General features: G+C 47.8%; 2 non-coding genes and 2 pseudogenes across 2 annotated transcripts; all 4 read left to right on the forward strand.

Annotated features, from left to right (window-relative positions):
• The first annotated feature begins 526 nt into the window (after positions 1-526).
• Positions 527-717, forward strand: LOC130306114 (U2 spliceosomal RNA). Its single transcript, XR_008855508.1, has one exon. It is a non-coding gene; the product is annotated as a U2 spliceosomal RNA (small nuclear RNA).
• Positions 718-2,809: 2,092 nt separating this feature from the next.
• On the forward strand, positions 2,810-2,969 carry LOC130306151 (U2 spliceosomal RNA; annotated as a pseudogene).
• A 686-nt stretch (positions 2,970-3,655) lies between these two features.
• LOC130306146 (U2 spliceosomal RNA) lies at positions 3,656-3,835 on the forward strand (annotated as a pseudogene).
• A 2,086-nt stretch (positions 3,836-5,921) lies between these two features.
• LOC130306125 (U2 spliceosomal RNA) lies at positions 5,922-6,112 on the forward strand. Its single transcript, XR_008855519.1, has one exon. It is a non-coding gene; the product is annotated as a U2 spliceosomal RNA (small nuclear RNA).

Here is a 6,112-nt window from a genome sequence, read left to right on the forward strand (position 1 = left end):
GAACCTTCACAGCAGCGACAGCTTTATGAGGAGCATCAGCACTGCTCTGCCTGAGCAGAACCATCACCGCCATAGGTTGTCAAATAACCCGGATTTAACCCACACAGGTAAGTCCAATGGGGTGCAGGCATGTCCTCTATGCTTACAGCTTCCCGTGGGTGTTGGTTTGATACCGTTTGGGGACAGCCAAGGAGGCATCTGCAGGCAACAAAGGTAGGTGTGTGCTTGTGTGTGTGTTTCCTATGCAGATCCTAAGCCCAGTGTCACATGCAAGTAGGAGGAGTAAGAAGGGTTCCTGGCAAATCCGGGTTATGGATTGCATTTAAAAAGGCCCCGTGGGAGTGCAATGGGCCCCTGTCTTGCTGCTTAGCAATAATGGTATGGGTTTAGGTTCTGCTGTGTGTACTGGTGGTTGACTGCCCCCCAGCCCAGAGTGTGCATGGAAAATTGTCTGGCAGCCTCCCTGACAGCAAGCAGTGATAGTGCCCATGAAGGGGACCTTGTTGGGCCCGCCCCTTTCACGGTTATCGCTTCTCGGCCTTTTGGCTAAGATCAAGTGTAGTATCTGTTCTTATCAGTTTAATATCTGATACGTCCCCTATCTGGGGACCATATATTAAATGGATTTTTGAGAACGGGGGCCGATTTCGAAGCTTGCTTCCGTCGCCCTATGCATTGACCCGATATGGCAGTATCTTCGGGTACAGTGCACCACCCCCTTACAGGGTTAAAAAGAAAGATTCCTACTTTCATTGCTACCTGCTTGCTGGCTAGCCAGCTAGCCAGCCCTGTGGGCCTTGCTGCTGCTGCAGCCAATAAACAAAAGGTGGTGCTGCTGCTGCTTCTGCTGCTTCTGCTTCTGCTTGTGTCTGGCCCCTGTTGGAGCGTCCAGGCACAGGACTTCTGCTGCTGCTGACTAAATGGCCTCCTTAATTGGATCATTTGAGTAGCCAGCACACCTGTGCAGGTAGGGCATGACATGATAGGCAGCTGCCTTGATAGCGGGTGGGTGCTGAATGTTCCTAATTGACAAAATAAGATTAATGCTTATGAAGAAATATAAAATCTCATCCCTTCCCCAATATCGCGCCACACCCCTACCCCTTAATTCCCTGGTTGAACGTGATGGACATATGTCTTTTTTCGACCGTACTAACTATGTAACTATGTAACATAACATGGGGGGGGGGGGGGGTCTCCTGGCTGTTCACACAGGTGTGTCATTGCTGTACATTGACCATGCATTGCTTCTGTGGTATTGCAAAGGCAAAGACAAATGCTTCCAGCCATCCATTGCACTAATGGATTGGTCATCAGCTGGCTGTCTATGTCCCGCATCAATATAGACCAAAGTACAGAGGGTTAGGCTATGCTATTGTGCACCTACCTGATGCATCAGAAGGTGCGAGGCCCTTGCTAAATTCTGTGCACAGACTTTGAGATCTATGCTTTAGACTGTATCTAAACCTGCTCCAACATGGACTGACATTCTGGCCTACTTTCAGCCGATGCGACTTGTCTGTCGCTGAACAGTCGCTTTTTATGTATTCAGCACCTATGTATAATGTTGTAAAAATGCTCTAGAAGCTAAAGTCGCAGAAATGTCACACATATTTGGCCTGCAACTTTCTGTGCGACAAATTCAGACAGGAAAAATCAGTATAAATCCTTAGAAAATTATCCCCCAGTGTCTCCATCTGCTGGCGGTATTGAATAAGCATTGCTGCACTGATGGGGTATGCATTAGACGAAAAAAAAGAAGAAAAAGAAGAATAATACGCCCAGAAAAGAGGCGAAAAGGAGAAAAACGTAAAAAAACGTGAAAAAAAAGTAAGAGGAAGAGAAGGGAAAAAAAGGTGGAAATGGGTTTAAAAGTGATTTCGGCGGAGAAATATATATATATATATATATATATATATATATATATATATATATATGCGCACACACACACATAGATATAAACGTATTCTCCGTTGAGATATTGCAGCCGCTGCTGTGTCCAGGCCCAGGAGCCTTAGCACTGTGCTGTGATGTCACTCAATACCACTGACATCACTAGGTGTAAACAACATCTCTCCTTTGCTGTGTATGTGACTATGGAGCTGTTTGGTGATGTCGTCTATTACGGCCTTCATAGAAGCAACAGGAGATTGTTGCATCCATCTTGAACCCTCAGAACTACAGTGCTATGATGTCACTCACTTCCACAGGCCTTGCAGAGTGTAAACAACAACAACCCAGCTTTGTTGTGTATGTAACCAAAGGGATTTGTGATGTCACCTAGAACCTTCACAGCAGCGACAGCTTTATGAGGAGCATCAGCACTGCTCTGCCTGAGCAGAACCATCACCGCCATAGGTTGTCAAATAACCCGGATTTAACCCACACAGGTAAGTCCAATGGGGTGCAGGCATGTCCTCTATGCTTACAGCTTCCCGTGGGTGTTGGTTTGATACCGTTTGGGGACAGCCAAGGAGGCATCTGCAGGCAACAAAGGTAGGTGTGTGCTTGTGTGTGTGTTTCCTATGCAGATCCTAAGCCCAGTGTCACATGCAAGTAGGAGGAGTAAGAAGGGTTCCTGGCAAATCCGGGTTATGGATTGCATTTAAAAAGGCCCCGTGGGAGTGCAATGGGCCCCTGTCTTGCTGCTTAGCAATAATGGTATGGGTTTAGGTTCTGCTGTGTGTACTGGTGGTTGACTGCCCCCCAGCCCAGAGTGTGCATGGAAAATTGTCTGGCAGCCTCCCTGACAGCAAGCAGTGATAGTGCCCATGAAGGGGACCTTGTTGGGCCCGCCCCTTTCACGGTTATCGCTTCTCGGCCTTTTGGCTAAGATCAAGTGTAGTATCTGTTCTTATCAGTTTTCATGCTGGTTGGGATGGGTGCTGCATGGAGGATGCAGGTGTACCAGGGCTTTCCGGGGCTGGTTCTGAGGAATCAGCTCGACGGCTGCCCCGATGTGACCTGTTCCCTCCGGGTCTCGCCATGAGGCTGAGAGGGTCTAGAGCCGAGGTACTTTTGTGCCTCGGGGAGTGGTGACCCCGAGGTGCCGAAACTCACTGGGAGAATAGACTCACTGAGTTGAAGCACGGGCACCATAATCTCTTCACCTTGTGGCACTCACCTCTTGATTCCCGGCCTTCTGGCTAGGATCAGAGAAATTTTTATAGATCCGGCCGGATGTCCGGGCAGTATATCTGCACACATTCACTTATTTATTTCTTTTTTGTCTCACTGTGTCACTTTTTGCGTGTTGTGTGTTCACAGGATTTGTCAGGATGCGGTAGCCCTTCTGGGTGTCCCTCCTGGCGGTCTAGGGGAGGTGTGTGTGGCCATTAGGTTCCGCACCTCCCTGCAAACACCCCGGGTACTCCTGCTTTGGCAGGGTACCTACCGTAATCGGCTCTGCGGGCAGATACCTTGGCCAACGCCAAGGGGGATGCCGGGAGCATTTGTGGTCCCCTAGTAGCTTCGGCGAAAAGGGACATCGAACCTGGAACCTCGCAGGTACCTTTTGGTCCGGAGGTGAAGGGTAAGGTTTGTTGGGGGGCCTCTCTCCTATCGGAGAAGGGCTTGCGATAGACCGCATCCTTTGTGCACGTTTTTTTAGTGTAACACGTTTGCACTTTTTCTTGCACTTTGGGTGAATCGAAAGCACGTTCCTCGGCTTTAGATAAAAGAATCTGTTCTTATCAGTTTAATATCTGATACGTCCCCTATCTGGGGACCATATATTAAATGGATTTTTGAGAACGGGGGCCGATTTCGAAGCTTGCTTCCGTCGCCCTATGCATTGACCCGATATGGCAGTATCTTCGGGTACAGTGCACCACCCCCTTACAGGGTTAAAAAGAAAGATTCCTACTTTCATTGCTACCTGCTTGCTGGCTAGCCAGCTAGCCAGCCCTGTGGGCCTTGCTGCTGCTGCAGCCAATAAACAAAAGGTGGTGCTGCTGCTGCTTCTGCTGCTTCTGCTTCTGCTTGTGTCTGGCCCCTGTTGGAGCGTCCAGGCACAGGACTTCTGCTGCTGCTGACTAAATGGCCTCCTTAATTGGATCATTTGAGTAGCCAGCACACCTGTGCAGGTAGGGCATGACATGATAGGCAGCTGCCTTGATAGCGGGTGGGTGCTGAATGTTCCTAATTGACAAAATAAGATTAATGCTTATGAAGAAATATAAAATCTCATCCCTTCCCCAATATCGCGCCACACCCCTACCCCTTAATTCCCTGGTTGAACGTGATGGACATATGTCTTTTTTCGACCGTACTAACTATGTAACTATGTAACATAACATGGGGGGGGGGGGGTCTCCTGGCTGTTCACACAGGTGTGTCATTGCTGTACATTGACCATGCATTGCTTCTGTGGTATTGCAAAGGCAAAGACAAATGCTTCCAGCCATCCATTGCACTAATGGATTGGTCATCAGCTGGCTGTCTATGTCCCGCATCAATATAGACCAAAGTACAGAGGGTTAGGCTATGCTATTGTGCACCTACCTGATGCATCAGAAGGTGCGAGGCCCTTGCTAAATTCTGTGCACAGACTTTGAGATCTATGCTTTAGACTGTATCTAAACCTGCTCCAACATGGACTGACATTCTGGCCTACTTTCAGCCGATGCGACTTGTCTGTCGCTGAACAGTCGCTTTTTATGTATTCAGCACCTATGTATAATGTTGTAAAAATGCTCTAGAAGCTAAAGTCGCAGAAATGTCACACATATTTGGCCTGCAACTTTCTGTGCGACAAATTCAGACAGGAAAAATCAGTATAAATCCTTAGAAAATTATCCCCCAGTGTCTCCATCTGCTGGCGGTATTGAATAAGCATTGCTGCACTGATGGGGTATGCATTAGACGAAAAAAAAGAAGAAAAAGAAGAATAATACGCCCAGAAAAGAGGCGAAAAGGAGAAAAACGTAAAAAAACGTGAAAAAAAAGTAAGAGGAAGAGAAGGGAAAAAAAGGTGGAAATGGGTTTAAAAGTGATTTCGGCGGAGAAATATATATATATATATATATATATATATATATATATATATATGCGCACACACACACATAGATATAAACGTATTCTCCGTTGAGATATTGCAGCCGCTGCTGTGTCCAGGCCCAGGAGCCTTAGCACTGTGCTGTGATGTCACTCAATACCACTGACATCACTAGGTGTAAACAACATCTCTCCTTTGCTGTGTATGTGACTATGGAGCTGTTTGGTGATGTCGTCTATTACGGCCTTCATAGAAGCAACAGGAGATTGTTGCATCCATCTTGAACCCTCAGAACTACAGTGCTATGATGTCACTCACTTCCACAGGCCTTGCAGAGTGTAAACAACAACAACCCAGCTTTGTTGTGTATGTAACCAAAGGGATTTGTGATGTCACCTAGAACCTTCACAGCAGCGACAGCTTTATGAGGAGCATCAGCACTGCTCTGCCTGAGCAGAACCATCACCGCCATAGGTTGTCAAATAACCCGGATTTAACCCACACAGGTAAGTCCAATGGGGTGCAGGCATGTCCTCTATGCTTACAGCTTCCCGTGGGTGTTGGTTTGATACCGTTTGGGGACAGCCAAGGAGGCATCTGCAGGCAACAAAGGTAGGTGTGTGCTTGTGTGTGTGTTTCCTATGCAGATCCTAAGCCCAGTGTCACATGCAAGTAGGAGGAGTAAGAAGGGTTCCTGGCAAATCCGGGTTATGGATTGCATTTAAAAAGGCCCCGTGGGAGTGCAATGGGCCCCTGTCTTGCTGCTTAGCAATAATGGTATGGGTTTAGGTTCTGCTGTGTGTACTGGTGGTTGACTGCCCCCCAGCCCAGAGTGTGCATGGAAAATTGTCTGGCAGCCTCCCTGACAGCAAGCAGTGATAGTGCCCATGAAGGGGACCTTGTTGGGCCCGCCCCTTTCACGGTTATCGCTTCTCGGCCTTTTGGCTAAGATCAAGTGTAGTATCTGTTCTTATCAGTTTAATATCTGATACGTCCCCTATCTGGGGACCATATATTAAATGGATTTTTGAGAACGGGGGCCGATTTCGAAGCTTGCTTCCGTCGCCCTATGCATTGACCCGATATGGCAGTATCTTCGGGTACAGTGCACCACCC

Source organism: Hyla sarda, unplaced genomic scaffold (assembly GCF_029499605.1).
Source record: "Hyla sarda isolate aHylSar1 unplaced genomic scaffold, aHylSar1.hap1 scaffold_1356, whole genome shotgun sequence".
Taxonomy (NCBI): Eukaryota; Metazoa; Chordata; class Amphibia; order Anura; family Hylidae; genus Hyla; species Hyla sarda.